A 17067-nucleotide genomic window follows, 5' to 3' on the forward strand; every position below is an offset into this window, starting at 1 on the left:
CGGAAACCCAGAGGGGGACATTCCCGGTCGCTAGAAAATTCCAACTGTTAAAACCATTCCATCTGTTAAATTCATTACTAATTACAGGCAGGGGACATTGCAAAGTGTATTCAATGTATGCATCTGCCCCACTACATGAATAGTAGTGGGGGAAAATTCCATAACCATGCTCTGTTCTGTCTCATAGCACTGAAGCCAAGGATTCTAAGTACCAAGGAGGACCACTCGGGGACCACGAGGAAAGACCCAAGGGGCTCGGAGTATCACTCCATACTCCCATCCAGAACTGGCGAGGAGAGCATGTCGATCCAGCACTGATGGGAGAAGCAGGCGACTTTCTCCACCTGGACCAAAGAAAGAAAGAACATCCCAATCTCTCGACTTCCCCTTGACGGGAAGTCAAACTCAAGTCGTGAGGGGGGGCTCTGTGGGATGATACAACCCATTGTTGCTTTGACATGCGGCATCACTGTGCTCTGATGGTGCCAGAAACATAAAAATGGCCACAAAACCCTTGTGCACGACAAACCTCTGAAAATCGCCCTCTGGAAAGCACAAAAGGATGGCTGCCCAATCTAACACGCATATTGTCAGTGGTGGAACAGAGATCTCACTCCTGAAATATGTCACTGGGCTCCACAACAAGTGAAAATGGAGTACAGAGGGAAAAGCAGTGCTCTGCTAAAGGAAACCCCAAAATCTTGCTTTAAATCCTTATTCTTGGTTGCTGAAATGGCAGAATGTCGGTACAAAACGCCATCAAACCTCCAGAATTCTTGCTGTGTTCTACAATTCACTTAGTATAAGAAATCATGGTGAACATAATATGTCCTGAAAAGCTGAAAGTATCAAAGAAACATCCACAGCAAAAGTTGCCTGCCTGTGCAATCTGTCAAAATCTGGGTGCAGTACCCTCAGCCGCCTGAATGACAGCTGTCAGAAGCCTGCATGATAAACTTTAAAACATATATATAAACTGAAGTCAAATAATTGAAATCTAAGTGGCCTGTTGCTGAGGGTAACCTATGTTGTAACTGTTTTTATCCCATGGTTTAAAATCTTGAATAAGTATTCTAGCTGATATTTGGAAATCGCATGTTTGTTTTAAACTCAGGAAAAATGCAACGGAAATAACATTTAAATTAAAGCCTGGCTAAAACCACCCAAACTGGATAACAGCTTTCCTCAGAAAAGGAGGACACTTCCCCCCAGCTGAAACTCACAGGGAGGTGCGAATTACTGGTGAGCCCAGGACTAAACAATGGACATCCTCCAGCTAAAGGAAATGCCAGGTGTGAACAGTCGTAAAATGGCCTCTGCCAAGGAAACAGGGAGGAGAATGCTCCTGAACTGAAGGCAGACAAAAAGAGGTGGAGACAAACAACCATCTGTGGCTGGACATTCACAAACAGCATTTTGTTTAATTACATATAACGTGCCACTGAAAACTGTCAAGAACACAAAAATAACAGAATCATAAATCAAATTTTTGGCTGCACATTTCAAGAGGCGGCAAGATCGTGTGACATAATTTGTAAGGAAATGGCAGAAAATGTGATTATGCACAATGTATTTCTGCTAGAAGTATGAAACTTTGGACACTTATGCCCACGTTATACGCGCACACTTGTAGAAATTTGCTGATAAATGGGACATTGCGTTCCTGATGAAAAGGGCGAAGTTCTGGGAAAAGCAGACACAAGATCTTACAGCTACAGGGTTTGGAGGAATAGCTGAAGTACAAAATATGTAATCTGTATATCTGGTTGTAATAGAGGCTGCATATGTGGAAATATGTGTTGTGGCAAAAGTATATTTTGTGTTCAAGTGGCCAGGGGTGGACTCTAAGCCTCATAAACCCACACCATAAAGATGACACATGGTTTTCCCCTCCTATCAATGCTGAGAGGAGACCCTGACCAATCCCTGTCAAAGCGGTGAGCTTAAGCTAAACCAGCACACACACACACCCTTTATCATAAGCATAAATAGAGACAGCTCAGCACTCAAAAAGACAGACAGATTCACCCACCATCCTGATTCTGGCGGAGCACCCTGCTGCAGAACTATCCATTTTACTTGCTCCAGACTCCAGAAACTTGGAAAAGCAGAAAGGCCCATTGCATAGCTGAACCATTTTCAGCTAGTCCTTAAATTTCCAGAACCAGAACCAACCACAGAAACCTAAGGGGAACAAGAGACAGCCGGGCTGTGCTGTACTGCTTGCCTGCTGAAATAATTATCAGATCCAGTCCTGTGCCGTGCGGTGTCCAGAGCGCCTTGACGCTGCCAAAATATGATGTGCCCAGCAGTCTGTCCTGACCAGAATCTTTGACCAGAATCCCTGACCAGAATACCTGACCAGAATCCCTGACCAGAATTCTGACGGTTCTGTGTAAAAACAGATGTAGTGAGTATCTATAGATAGAACTGTGTCACTAGCATATGTACTGTCCATAGCCAATCCCTGTCTTAAATCCATCCTATCTTGTCTTCAGAACCTGCATTGTTAGGATTACTTTTGAATTGCTTGAACTCTCTATCCAATCCCTCCTATCTTCCTCCTGTGCTAGTATTGTTAAAACTATCTTTGCGCTGATATTTTTCATCTGAAGAAGGCGGGACCACTGCAGGCAGTCGCCCTGATCAAGTGGCTGTGTTCATAGTCATCTTCTAGTGTAAGAAATCCTTTTTGTCATTTTAAAAGTGCTTCCCGTTTTCCCAAGATTTCAACGTCTGCTTGTAGCTAACATCCACAGCTATAATTTGCATCTAAAACCGCATCCCAAATCCATACGGTGTAACGCTCACCTGGTAACCGCAGGGACATCACTCAGCCTGTTCTGACCTCTTACGACCTTGAACCCTTCCCTGGAGTCTACTTGACTTCCCTTTGATCCAAAGCTCACCTTGTTTTCTTGGAAAGTGTGCTCTCCATCCTGCTTTCAGCGCAGGGGCGCGTTGATTGATGCGGGCTCTTTGCTGCCTAGTTACTTCACTGGCAAGAGTCTGACAGGTAAGGATAATGAGTCTTTTGAACAGTTCTCTAACTTCATTCCTTTCCTTCCTTAGATGATGGCCGGCGTCCGGGGATGGCGACATGCTGCTGAGATGAGTAGCGCTGAAGGTGAGTGAGAGCACGATGTGCGATGCAACCCTTTCGTATTTGTATTGAACTGAGTTATTTTTCTGTGTCTTTTAGGTGCCGCAACGCTTTCAGCGTGGATGCCGGTTAGGAAGAAGAAATGCGGTGAGTAAGCGCGGTATGCAGCGCCTCTAGATGTTTCCACGCTAACCTGGAGTGTCTTTTCCCTCTTGCAGATGGATGCGAAGTTCTGGAGACAGAGTTCCCCCAGAGCGGCTGGGATTCAGGTAAGCGTTTGAAGCTCGTAGAGTCTTTAAAAATAAGCTAAGATTTGCTGAATGCTTACTAATGCCTTTTTTCTGTTATTTTTTCTTTTCCTTAGGAAGCAGCTTGCCGGGATGGGAATGACACCGCTGAAGATGCCCGCAGAACAGAAGGAGCGATGAATGATGGGCAGAAGTGCTGCAAGGTAAGGCTGATCCTAACAGTGTTCTTGTTCTTGCAGGAGCTGAGCGCAGAAGAAAGATGCAGGCCTACTGGAGACCGATCCGAACACGGTGAGTGTCACGCTGCAGGTGCAGAAAACGCAAAGCCAAAAGACTAGACTGCACATGCATTTCTGGGAACCGAAATATGTGGGGGCATCCATCTTGTCCCCATCAATGCACTGCAAATCCAATCCCCAATGTTATCCTATGGGAGTGAGTGAGTCTGGTGCCACAAGCGCCAAGTCTGACTCCAAGTGGGTCTTTGGATGGATGGAGAGGCCCTTGATGGCCATGTAGGTGATTTCTGGCCTGGCTCCAGCCTGACATCTTGGAGGGCTGGGGACATGAGGGGCAGGAATCATCACATACGGTCTCCCGTAATCGTGATTACCGCGCACTGAAAAGTTTGCCGCAAATTTCGTTGTAGGGAAATTCGGACACGTGTAAAACAGCTTTTGATTGCTTCCAACCTTAATTTTAAGATTTCACATTGTTTCTTAGTATCAAATCATTGCTAGTGTTTATGTGCAACTATCCAAAGCTGCTCCCATAAGAATTTTAACAATTTCAGCGTTTTTACCTAATCCATTCTCAAGATAACTTTAAAACCATTCTGACCGCTTGCCAATCAATTCTGTTTTTCTCTTGTGTTGGGGGGGGGAATTGGGATTGATATTTTGATTGAATTCTGTCATTCCTGAATACCTGCTCTCTCTCCTCTTATATCTTTACATTGCCCATTGGGGGTTTGAGGGGTTTGCAGGGGGACCTAGTAACCACACTGCTATTTGATCTGGACACACACAAAAGTATTATTTCTGTGCGGAATTGTTTTGCTCACTATTACACCTTGTGTATTAAATAGATCATTTAGTGTTACATCACCCCATTAGTGATCATTGTGTACCCATTAAAAGTGTGATTAATTTGTAAATACATAAATAAATATTTTAACTTTGCAAACCAGCCTGATTCCTGGTTCAATGTGACCGGGGTGGGGGAGGGGGGTTCCAGGAGAGGGGCGTGATATGAGTGGTACATCATTCAGAATAAAAGAACTTTTGGACAAAAATCAATAAGGATTTCAGTTGTGCATTACACGCTAGGCGTTGACTTGGGTGTGTGCCGGATTGAAATCACTTACATCAGGGATGTGAATAAATGAATATTCTTCTGATCTATAAGTCTTGGGGGTTGCTCCCCTGGTCACACTCTCCACAGTGCCCTTTCCCGCCTTTGTAGCCCAGGTCCCGTTCCAGAAGTTGACCGGAACATACGTTCAAGAAGTATACGCCCAGCGAGTTATGGCCTAGAGAAGTAGACATTTTTTCTGTTGAGCTATCTGGGGCCTTGCCAGGTGGGGCCCACATTGTGGGTGTATCAGGACCACGAGCAGTGTGAAGTCAGGATCTACGAAGGGAGCCAGGAGCAGTGGTTGGAAACGTTTAGAAAAGTAGCTTTTGATTTTGTCGTATTTGGTAATTGCACGCATCGAAGCTAAATTGCCAGTGCTTAGTGAGCAGGCCTGAGTCCTGGAGGGGTTGTCTGATTTGCTTTATAAGTTGTATGCCATTGTATCCATAAGCCAACTCAAAGACCAATGCAGAGATTTGGTTTTTGGGCTTAGTCAACAAACAAAGGAAGTTGATGCTGACTACTCCCGTACAATGCAGTGTGGGGTGCATTTAAAGGCCCCAAACAGAAGTCCCTTTCACATGAATGGCAGGATTTTAAACACTGTAACCAAAACGGCCTGGCCTTTGTTGTTATTTTTCAAGTAATATTAAAGAGATATGTGAAAAGGGGCCTAACTGTCATTACCAATCGATGAGCAGCATTTTAATCAACAAAGGAGGAATCCAAGATACCTGTTACATGGAAAACAGAATTTTAAACATTGAAAACACAAGCAGCCTGCACATGTGTGTACAAATAAAAATGGTTTTAAAAAGTAAAAGTGAAAAATAAATATCACTGCTCACAGAAAATGTCAGGAAAACAAAACATGATGTGCGGGTTGACCCAAAGCAATGTATATTATGTTTCACCTACAAAACTCCAGTGACATTTTAAGAGCCTCTTGGTCTTCATGGAATTTGTCAATCTAAGGCAATCCCTTTTGCTGGCTGTGGGCAAAACATCACAAGGACTTCTCCCACTTCCAGCCTGGATGTCACACCTCCCATCTAATGATGAACCACAATAAAATGTCCTGCTAAAGGTGTTCAAATTCAGTCTTCTCCAGACCTGCTGGCTCTGAAATCATTGACTTCAAGACAAATTTACCTTTGGCTAGAGCATGTGTAATATGTGTGAAAATGGGGGCATCCACTTCAAAGAGCAAGCTTCCAGCACAAAGGAGACAAAATAAGAAAACTCTGGGCACAGGCTGACCTAGTGAAAACAAATGGCCGGAAGGCAGGAGTCGGGGCCATTTGTCACACATGAAGATTCACAATTAATTTGAAAGGACTATTATCATTTAGGCCTTTTTCTCAGCCCTCATAAGGTGGATGGATTTCATCTATGTACCATTATTTATGTAATTTGCAGGCGATTTTGGGGCTATGAAATACATCTACCTGTGACTCTGGGAACTGTAATGGCCAGTCAAACTGTTCTCGCTACTCTGAACATGCTCTAAATGTGAAAGTTGGTGAGCAGGTGGAAAATGAAATTAGGGATATGTTTAATAACTTGCATATGCATAACTGTTGTCCTTTTTATGGAAACTGCAGAGAGGCCATGATATATGGTATGGATGTGATAGTCGGCTTATCTAATTCTCCATGATTAGCTGAATCAGAGAATATGTTTATCATGGCAGTTGCTAGTAAAATTATGAAGTTGTGATACATGACTAGTTGAAAGGAGAACAAAGGGTGGTGAGATATGGGAATTGCCATATGTTGCTCCAGGCCCCTATACCAATCCTGACTTGGAGGCTGTGTTTGGGAGCAGAGAGAAGGGTAACTGTCCAATCCTTGTGGCAGGGATTACTGCAGGGGTACTTCCCCACAATTGTAAAGTTGGTAGTGTCATTGCTCCTGTATAAGGGGGACTGCACTAGGACAGGGGACACACAAAAAAGGAGAGATCAGAAAAAGATAGGAACAGACAGACAAGAGACATACCATCAGGAAGGCTGCTGAAACATACCACCTAACAGCTGCAAGGAGACACCAGAGGAGATTGCTGAGAGTGCATCTAGGTGGAGCTGTCTATTCCTAGGAAGGCCTCAAAACTGACTGGGTCCTATGGTGGAGGCAGGAGGCCATCTTTGAGAGTGGAGTGACCAGACCCCTGCCCTATCTTTTCAAAGTGTCCTGAGATGCAGCTGGATTTCCTGAACCTTAAACAGACACTTGCTATGTAAGTAGATCTGAGCCCTGGGAAACCAAAAGGTGGAGGAGTCTGCTTGCCTTGAATCCTTTCTGTTTATAGTGGGTGGGGGCAAAACTGTGTGTATCCTTAGCCTATTTAACTAATATTAATTTAATTTAATTAATTCCCCATTTGGCAGAACACTACAGGGTGAATTTTATTAAAATTCAAAATTGACAAGCTTCCAAAACACAGGCCTTTCAGTAAGGTGGTCTGTAATCAAAAATTCTACAAAGCATTCCAATTTTTCTGTCTAACTTCCCAACATAGACCAAAGTAAGGGGGGTCTGAAAAATGAACCGATAAATCGCTCTTTGTTTATTTTAAACCAACATTTTGGGCAAAATCATTATTGCCATATGTATTTGTACCAATCTTGAAATCCAACTGCTAGCCTTTTAAGCCTGCAGGAAAATCAAAATTGCACAACATCACATGATAAATGCCTTCGTTATTGTTCAGCATAATTATTTTGTGAAGTGAAATTTGCAGAAAGGGAAGAATTGTGATTGTGTTATTTTTAACTCACTTTTGTGATTTTTTTATACTGAGAGAAGTTGATTGTGTTGTGCCACGGATGAAGTGGTGTTTGACATTTTCGTGCTAATTTCTATTACTTTTAATTTCAATGAATACCAATAGATTTCCCGTACACTGGCATGGTTCTTGGCTCATTGTTAGCTCAGGGGAGAGGGATATGTGTCTGAGATAGGGCTAAAGAAAAGAATCTGTTAAACAGTTAGTTGCGTAACCACTTGAGTTGGGAGGTAAGGAAGGGCCTGTATTGAGGGTGGGTTCTCAATAAACCGTTACAGCAGGTAACTGTACTCAGCTAAGTGCACAGTGCAGCGGGAGGCAATTTGTAGATGAATCTCCAAGACACCACTTTCCCTTGGGTTGCTGCTCAAACAACGAAGGTGAGAGCCCTCACAATCCACAATCCAAAAGCGTTGTAAGCCGCAGCCAGCTCCTACACAGTGGGTCTGCAGGTAATTGCACTCACCTGGGCACTCCCTGGGGACTGAGGACAGTATCCGACACCCTACCCAGAGACTGACTGCACTGGACAAGTGGCTTACTTAGTAAATGATACCTCACCCAAAGCCTCAAGCACTTAAAGCCAAAAGCTTCAAAGCAGGAATAATGGTGGGGGATGAAAGGAAGAAAATAAACTTGGATAGCTAATGCAGCACCCACAGTCATGTAAGGTAAAGCCATCCACAAAGAAACACATGCACAATGTTTAACTAATGGGAATGCTACCAGCTGTGCTTCCAGCACCCGAGACCTCCAAAGAACCTTGTGTTCCAAGTGAATGACCAGCTGCACACGGGTGGGCTGAACGGGCCCTTAGCAGGGACGCACTTCCTTCTCTAGGTGCTCACACTGACACCGCTATTGCATTCTCTCGTTCCTGCATTCTCCCGACCATCCTCGCAATCATGGACCCACATAGTGTGTGGTGTCCATAGCGGCCTGGAAATGTGGGAACGTGAGAATCGCATATCCACAGTACATGTCACATGCCTCGAGCCTCAAACGAAACCGAGACTGCTTGAGGGAGCAATTGCAGAAAGGAAGACCTTACTCACATGCAGAATGCAATAATAACACTGATCAGGTTTGCTTTACCTTTAATGCCCATTTCAAAGGAATCATACATTCTTATACATCGTCAGTAGATGTTCTCACGTCTGCCTTAAATCCCTCCTACCTCAATAGGATCTTTGCTCAATCCTGTCAATGGCAACCTACTGTGTCAGATATAATCAAATTGTTGCATGTTCCAGCCCACCTCTTCACTTACTCTTGCATTCAGATCAAATGTTCCTGTAGACATCTGACTGCTAAGCATCTTTTGTTCCTTTCAAATCCAGGATAACCAGTGCAGACCACATGGCATATTGATCTGTGCATTGAACTAGTTGGTGACACCAGACCTGTAGGCCTTTGCATGATCTTAACACAGCACTGCATTGACACTCCAAGTTGGATGGTCTCATTTGTGAGCCACAGCCTCTCCTACAAGAAGCCTACTCACTGGTTGAGAACGAAAGTTCAGCAATTATGTGGGCATGTAAACACAATCAACTCTTCCTCTATGGAAAGTCGTTCAGCATCATACCCAATAGGCACTGCACACCCTCTATGGCAAACCTTGTGGCAAGATAGCACCTCCCACTGAAAGATGGGCCTTCCTCTTGAAGTTCACCATTTCAAGATCCTTCTCAAACTGAGCAAGGAACACAATTCTGTGGGTTTCTTCTCCTGACATCCTACTGTAAACTCATCCACCAATATTTCTGTTGCAGAGAAATTCATAATCAAGTATGTTGTAGACAGTGTGCATCCTCTCTCCATGTCTCTTGAAACCATCATAGCCACACAGGTACAAGATCCTAGCTCTACTCTGGCCAATAAGCTCGTTAACTCTGGAGATTGGCACTTTGCCTGATGGGTGACCTGCAAGTGTTCAAACTTGTGCAAGATTAACTATTGGCACATACGAAGTCCTCTACACACAAACAACGTCATTGCCATTCCCTCCAGCCTCACACAGAGACTAGTCAATAGAGCCTATGAAGCTCATTGAAGCATCGTGGAAACAAAACATCTCAAGCATCAGAAGATATATTTTCTCACATTGGACAATATGGTGCATTTCACATTTAAACAGAACAATGTTTAGCAGTTCATGAGGAAGCATCAGTCTCCCGGCCTTTTACAAATACCCCCTGCCACAGGCATTTTGGAGGTAGTTTCCATTGACTTCTGCAGGTTCCTGTAGGCAGGAACCTATCTTCTGGACACAATAGATGAACATGCAGAAGGATACACCTTGGTAAATTGACCCCATCTTCCACCACATGCCTGGTTACTTTCAAAGTACTTCTGACTAATGCTCAAATAGTACACAATGCTAAGTACTTGGTTGCTGTTCAAATATACCAATATGTTCCTAACAGTACTGGAAATGGAAATTATTAACTGTGGGATCCCACCATCGAAGGACACAGGGGTGGGGTACTTAGGGGGTAGGTGAGTTTGTGATTTAGGAGATTTTTCTCAGCATAATAATGCTACATAAATATTTCCATTTCAACTTTGAAACTAACCTAAGGCAAGAGGAGCGTTTCCTATAATGTTGGAAATTATAAAAGGTGCACATCTTTTCAGCGTACAAAGCTGTACCTAACTATTTTCTGCAGAGTACAATCTCAACAGCAGCATTCATAACATTCCAGTCAGGTGCTCCAGTGGTCTAATGGCTAAGTCTCTTGACTTTCTCCTGACGACCTGAGTTCGAATCCTAGCTACTTTCGTTTTCGTGTAAAGGGGAAAATAGATGTCATGGCCGAAATCAGTGGAGACATTATATCACCCATCTGGGAAAATCTGGCCGAATGACCAGCGCTGGTTCCTGATTCTCGGATTCCCATGGTGTCATCCTGCAAAGTGTAATGTTAAAATCCACTTTGATAATCCCAAGTATGCCATAACTCATGGGCCAGTTTTGAGGAATCAAGCAGTGATTTCTCAATGCCACTTGGGCCTGACTCTGCCCCAGAGGTGAAATCCCAGCACTGAGCAGAGACTGCCTTCACTTGATGTGATATGATATATGACATTTATAACACGCCAGTGCACAAGTGTTTCTAGGCATGAGAAAAGAAGGGAGGGAAGGCAGCGGGATGACAAGAGAAACAATCTTACTAGGCCTTGTGTCATTCAGATCGTGCTGTCATTTCCCTGTTTGTGCTTAAACATATTACTCACAAAAGGCAAAAGAGGCTGATGCCTTGTTAAAGAGAGAGCGTCCTATACCTACTTCAGTGGGTAACGTTGCTGACATTTCACATGAGACTGTGAAGCTGAGAATCATCCTGCCACACCATAATACATACTTTAAACCTGCAAATGCATCTCTCGTGTGTGTAATTGTCCAACCCGCCACACTTTCCATGCTGTCCCTCTTCTGTGTGAAGCATTAGGACGTCTTGTCATTCTTTGGAGGCCCATGAATCTGACACAGAAGACTCCTGGCCACATCTAGCCTTGTGGTCAAGGTCATCTCCAGGGGAGTCCTACTATACTCCTGATGGAGCTGAAACTGACACGTGGTTACCATGCACACTGGGTTCTAGGGCAAGTTTCGGCCTATGCATCAAATGGGAGTGTATATCCTTCACACGTGCACATCAGAGATCAGCCAGCGAGGGGGCAGAGAGGGGCGCATGAAAATCCATGACACAGCCCCAACGCTTGATTCAAATGGACACCACCTGCTGTTTAGGCAGTCTAGCAGGTGCTGAAACAGGCAGGGAAGTCTGTCGGAATGATGCATGGTTCCGTCCTATGGATGTTAATGCAATCTCTGCCATAGAATGTTGCTATTCTTTGTGATCGCATGACTCAATGCATGCTTTTTACTCCTTTACAAAGAAATAAATACCATTCAGGGGCCAGATTACAGAAACTTTGCACCGGTGCAAGTGCAAAATTGCACGGAATTAGCACCAGGGCAAAGTTTGCCCTATTTTTTAAAATAATGGGACATATTAGAAAACTAGTGCACCATGGCAAGTGCAGTTTGGCATGGTATAAGCAACAGGGTAAAAATTGCCCTTGGGCAAAAAAGATACATTTTCACTGCATTATTGCAACAGGGCAAAGTTTGCTCTAGTGCTAATATGGGATGGTATTAGTACAAGGGCAAAGTTTGCCCTTGTGAAAAAACTAATTGAAAATGTATCTTTATTGCACTCTGGCAATTTTTGCCCTCGTGCTTATACCATTCCAAACTGCACTTGTCATGGTGTAATAGTTTTCTAATATGTCCCAGTGTTTTCAAAAATAGGTAGTTCTAATACATTGCAATTGCAATGTCTGCACTTGCACGGCTGCAAAGTTTCTGTAATCTGGCCCCAAATCTGGTTTCTTACTGTTTTCGTCGAATGATCACGTGGCTCCTAAAAGACAGCAGCCCTGTGGAAACGTGATTCTGTGCTATCGTGCATTTCATTATCTCGGACACTCCTCTCTTTTTCGCCGTTAGCCTGTCTGCCTTTAATCCTTATCTAATGTAGGTCCCGGCCTGGGTTTAAAACACTGACAGAGGCATTGCTTTAATGCGTTTTTCTTAAATAAAGCGATATTTGATTTGCCAGAGGGCACTGTGCTGCACCTATCCAAAAAAAGAAGACGATGTTGTATGGACTTTCTGCCCTGGAGGAGACACTGCCCGCATTCCAAAGTAAAGATAAGGGCATATGTATCTTAGACAATGGCTTATCTTATCAAAAAGACAATTCGCGTAGGACTATTTTCTAAAGCAGATATACAGGTAATGTAAAGATTAAAAGTGGAGCTGACTGCGAGTCAAGTCATTTCGACTGATGGGCTGACATTCAAAACCCATTTTACTTGGCAGCATACATATGGCTTGCAAGAAAGCGGCCAACTCATCCGTATAATAATGTCCATAACGAAAGGGGCAACCTTCACTCCGCAGCCAGACAGGCGCGCGAGCTAGACAGCAGCCCTGCGACATCAAGGTAAATGGAGGACTCCTGGGTGTCTCTTGCCGCCGCGGCTCCTTGGTTGCTCCTATCTCCCAGTCACGGCGCATTAGCGCGTGCTCGCTTTAAGGCTCTCGGGGGCGGTCTGCAGGGAGGTTGCCTGGTAGCGGCACAAGCTGCGCTCCTCTGATATGCGAGTGACTCATTTTCCATCAATCAGAGATGAGACTTAAATAAATAAAGGTGCAGCACGCAGCGGCTGCGCCTAATGATAAGCAATTAAAGAAAGGCACATTAAGGCGGCTCTTTGTGCATGCGCGCCCTGTGAAATGGCAGCCGCGAAAAGAATACCTGCACGATTTGGGTGATTCATCGCCTCGTTCATTCCAGTGGAGGCATTATCTCAGCGAGCTGATGCAATTAATATGAAAATGAGGAAAACATTGTTGAAGGAGAGGGGGAGGCGAGGGCTGAGCACGGCAGCAGTACAGATTTGAAGTCAGAAGGAATCCCATTTGATTAGGTCAGTGCTAATGCGTTTAGCACATACTCCATGCACGATCTGCATTTTAATTCATATCCATTAAATTCTCATTAGGATGACCTGTGTCGAACACATTTCTCCCTTTCTGAATTTTAATGACTAGGAGTTAATTATGCGATAACCTTTTGTACTTGGTCTCAAACATAACATGGAAAGGACATTGAGAGTGAATGTTGGTCTCATCGAGTAGTTTTCTATTGCCTGGATTAAGGCAAAGAAAACAAGAATTAGTAAAGTCAACAGGCCAGGCTTGTTCTAAGTTCAGGTGTATTGGTGGAGCGAGGAGGAATGTGTGGTTTGAGATGCGCTTTTGTGTGTCTATCAGAGATGTGATGTATATATGCGTGGTTATATGACTGCAATAGATCTGGAAAGGGATCTTAGAGTTTGTCGAAGCCGTCAGTGCTTAGGCTGAGCAATAGAAGCGTTTTAGTTTAAAGCAAAGACAGCACAGAGCAACTCAAGATATGATCCCCTTTTACACAGTGAAAAGATTAGACAGCCACGTATTCAGCTTGTTCATTGATACTACATGCCGAGACCACTGGAATGGGGAAGCTACCATAGTCCTTCAGGGGATTCTCACTCTAGCAACCATTTCTTTAGCCCTAAAATCTTTAGGAATACATTGTAGAGTAAGGTAGAATCAGCTTAACTGAGGAAAGCAGGATTTCTCTGCTTTTGCAATATGGGGCCTAATGGGCACGAGAGGATGAAAATAGATTCCAGAGTTCCGAAATGGAATGGTGAGAAATGGACTGATTGAACTAAAGAGCAGTGGGGATTCAATAAATCAATATCCCTATTGAGCGTTTGACAACACAAAAAACAACATATCTATTTTGTTCTGTTATTGCTGGAGACATTCATTTGTCATCCAGGTCATTATGGCATTCAGGCAGATGTCTGGTATCTTTGATTGACTTCTGAACTGTGAAATATCTATGCACAGCTGAATTTCATCAAGACAATATTGTCAGAAAAAATGCATTTCAGATAATGTCCTTAAATGAATTAACAACAGAAACGACAGGCGTCGTTCACAAAAGTATGCCTTCTGTTAGATTGCACATCTTGGCTCGCTGTCATGACAAAAGGCATGCCCATGAAAGATGTGAGGTGTAAACATATGCAGGGACACCCAAAAACCTGTTTCAACAAAGTAAAAATGTGAACCTTATCATCAACCCTGATCATTCCTAAGGCTCTTTAATTGAATTTAGAGACTGGCTTACCAGTGCTGAAGATATGCTGAGAACTGTTATTAAGGCAATTCTCTACACAAACAAAGAGGCCTGATTATATACCTTAAAGACACACATGTAAATCAAGTTTTTTTTGAATGATTGCCTTATTGATGCCATGGACAAGCACAAAACTGCACGGTAACAAGAACCGTGCCACATGTAGAAAGACAAGGCCTCAACCTTCAGAGTGTTTTTCACATCCTAGATATTTTTGGCAGGCCAAAGGACATATATATTCAGAGCTTTAGAACCTCAAGGAACATTTTGAGGAGTTTACCACAGGTGCAATTTTCCTGGATCCCAAGTATATAAGAAAAAGAAACTTGTGTATCACAAACCTGCCTTTTGTTTTAAATGATTGTATTTTGCATATGTTTCATTTTCACTAAAATAATGTCAATTGTAATACAGGAAAAGCATAATTTAAAGTCTCATTATATTCTGTTTTGTATGTATTTCCCTTTGAATAACACAGTGTCTAACTTGAAATGGAGCATGTTTAAACAAGTATTTGGCAAGGAGGAGTGTAGCCTCTCTAAAGAATGCAACCATAAGATCAACATAACAAGTTAAAGGCCTTATTTATTTCATGTAAGAATAAAATATCCAGTAAGGCTTGTTCAAACTGGTTTTCCCGAGCCTAAAGTCACAAATCTGTTTACTAGAAGAGTAAAGCATATTTGAGCTTTCTATGTCAGTAAATTGGATGGGAGCCCATTTCCCATGCATCACCAGTGCCATCTGCAGACTGAAATCAGCATTTTATTGAATATCAATTCTTTCAAACTGAATAAAAAGTATTTTGTGTACCTTTTGTAATTAAAAATGTAATCCGTTGAAAAACCATATCTTTAGAAGGCAAGGTCCTATCAACATTGAATGAATTGAAAATCATTGATTAAAAAATATGTCTTTCAGTCAATCTAAAATTTGCTTAGGGTGTAATGGAAAGATTTGGACACAATTGCAAAACATTGCTATCTCTGGAAGTAAAGTTTCATGCATGTGATTGTGCCCAATGGTCCACACAATATGGTGATCTATATTTTATTGAGCTCACATATTTATTTCCAAAGTAATATATAATAACAATATAAATGCTTCTCCATACATTAACAGTGTGGTTGCCCTCTTATCTACAGTTATGGGACAGATGTAAACCACATGAGTCACTTGACTGGAGACAAGCTTGGTATTACGACATAGCATGTACAGAGAATTAATGGGAAAATATTGGTAGAGGAACTTTGAAGAATATTTTCTGGAAGGAAGTTCCCGGGGAGAGCAAAGCTGAACCCATCTGGATGACCTAACCCAGTGCAGACTGGAGACAGAAGTAAATGAGAGGGGGATGACCAGCCCATGTTAGAAATTGGTTTCCAGACAGCTAGTTGAAAAAAAGCTTAAAAGCTTGCCGATGTAGTAATTCCAGAATGACTGGGTCCCTGCTGATTAACCAGAAATGAAAAGGCATATTTAAAAAGTACGTAGAACTATGAGATAACCCCAAATTGTCCCTATATTATTTATGGTAAGATCCCTGGAATCAAAGGAGCTGGGAATTGGAGGGAAACCCTACCATGACAAAGACCTGGGGGTAGTGTCAGCTATAATGCCCTTTGTCTCCCATGTACACTGAATATAAAGTGACATGTCATTTCCTTAAAGCCTAATGCATTTTGTATTGAGGGGCTCAATGTATAACTGAATGCAATTTTGATGCAACTTAAATTAATTTTGCTTTCGTAAAATGAAGCACCATTTAAAATAGAACCCAGGGTCTGAGCGATTGTAAAATCACCTGGTGCATAGTCTATTCATGGCACACTATTGTCTTTGAGAGATCATGCATTAAAGCAGCCAGGGGAGGCCTAGCATAAGTTATATCTGTACGCAACAGCAATGAGTGTAGGGAATTCATTCTATTCACTGAAAATCATTAAAGTGTTAAAGCCCTGAAGTCTCTTTTGTTGAAATGCTCATGTGACTTATGTATAATGTGAAAGGGAAAGGGTTTTTTAACATGGTAGCTGTTACTGGAGAAAATCATATCCCCAGCCTAAAAAGATGTGCACATTGGAAAGCGCTTGCAAACATAGATCAAAAGCACATGCATACAAAGATTGAAAATTGCACGCACAATTAGACTGAAAACTATCCATGCATATATATATATATATATATATTTATTGACAGTTCCATGCATATATAGATTGAATCTGCACACACATATTCTGAGAAGACTACGCACACACGTATTCAGAGCAGAGAGCAAATTCGCTGAGAGCATTATTCTCAAGACCCAAACCTGCAGGAGTCATATGCACTCTGGCTATTGTATATATTTAACTAACTTGAACATAGCCTATACATCCAAACCCCTACAGTCATACAGTGGAGCTCAATAGAATGGATGTTTATTTATAAAAGGTATTTGTTGAGACAACTGTGCTCTGATACATTACTTGTTTTGATTCTGGAGAAAATAAAATGTTTTGAAGATTTTAAAAATATGTGAACATGGGGCATGGCCAGGAGCGCCAACGATGTGGCCGCTCCTTTAATGGCCTCCGTTCGGGACCCGCGGCATCCAGCTAAATTCTAATCTTTCTGCGGTCACCCAGGGATTATTCCACCACCAAAAGCATCACCAATGGCAGTGGCACCAACGACAAGCGTGAGGGGCTCCTGAACCCCCGGGAGCTCCTGCAATAGACAAGTTTCGTGCACATCCCCTGGCCCTGCGTGCCAGTTCCAAGATGGCGGGCGGGAGAGGCTGACTCCGTATGACGGCCAGAGA

Source organism: Ambystoma mexicanum, chromosome 6q (assembly GCF_040938575.1).
Source record: "Ambystoma mexicanum isolate Mex_15411 chromosome 6q, UKY_AmexF1_1, whole genome shotgun sequence".
In the NCBI taxonomy this organism is placed as follows: domain Eukaryota; kingdom Metazoa; phylum Chordata; class Amphibia; order Caudata; family Ambystomatidae; genus Ambystoma; species Ambystoma mexicanum.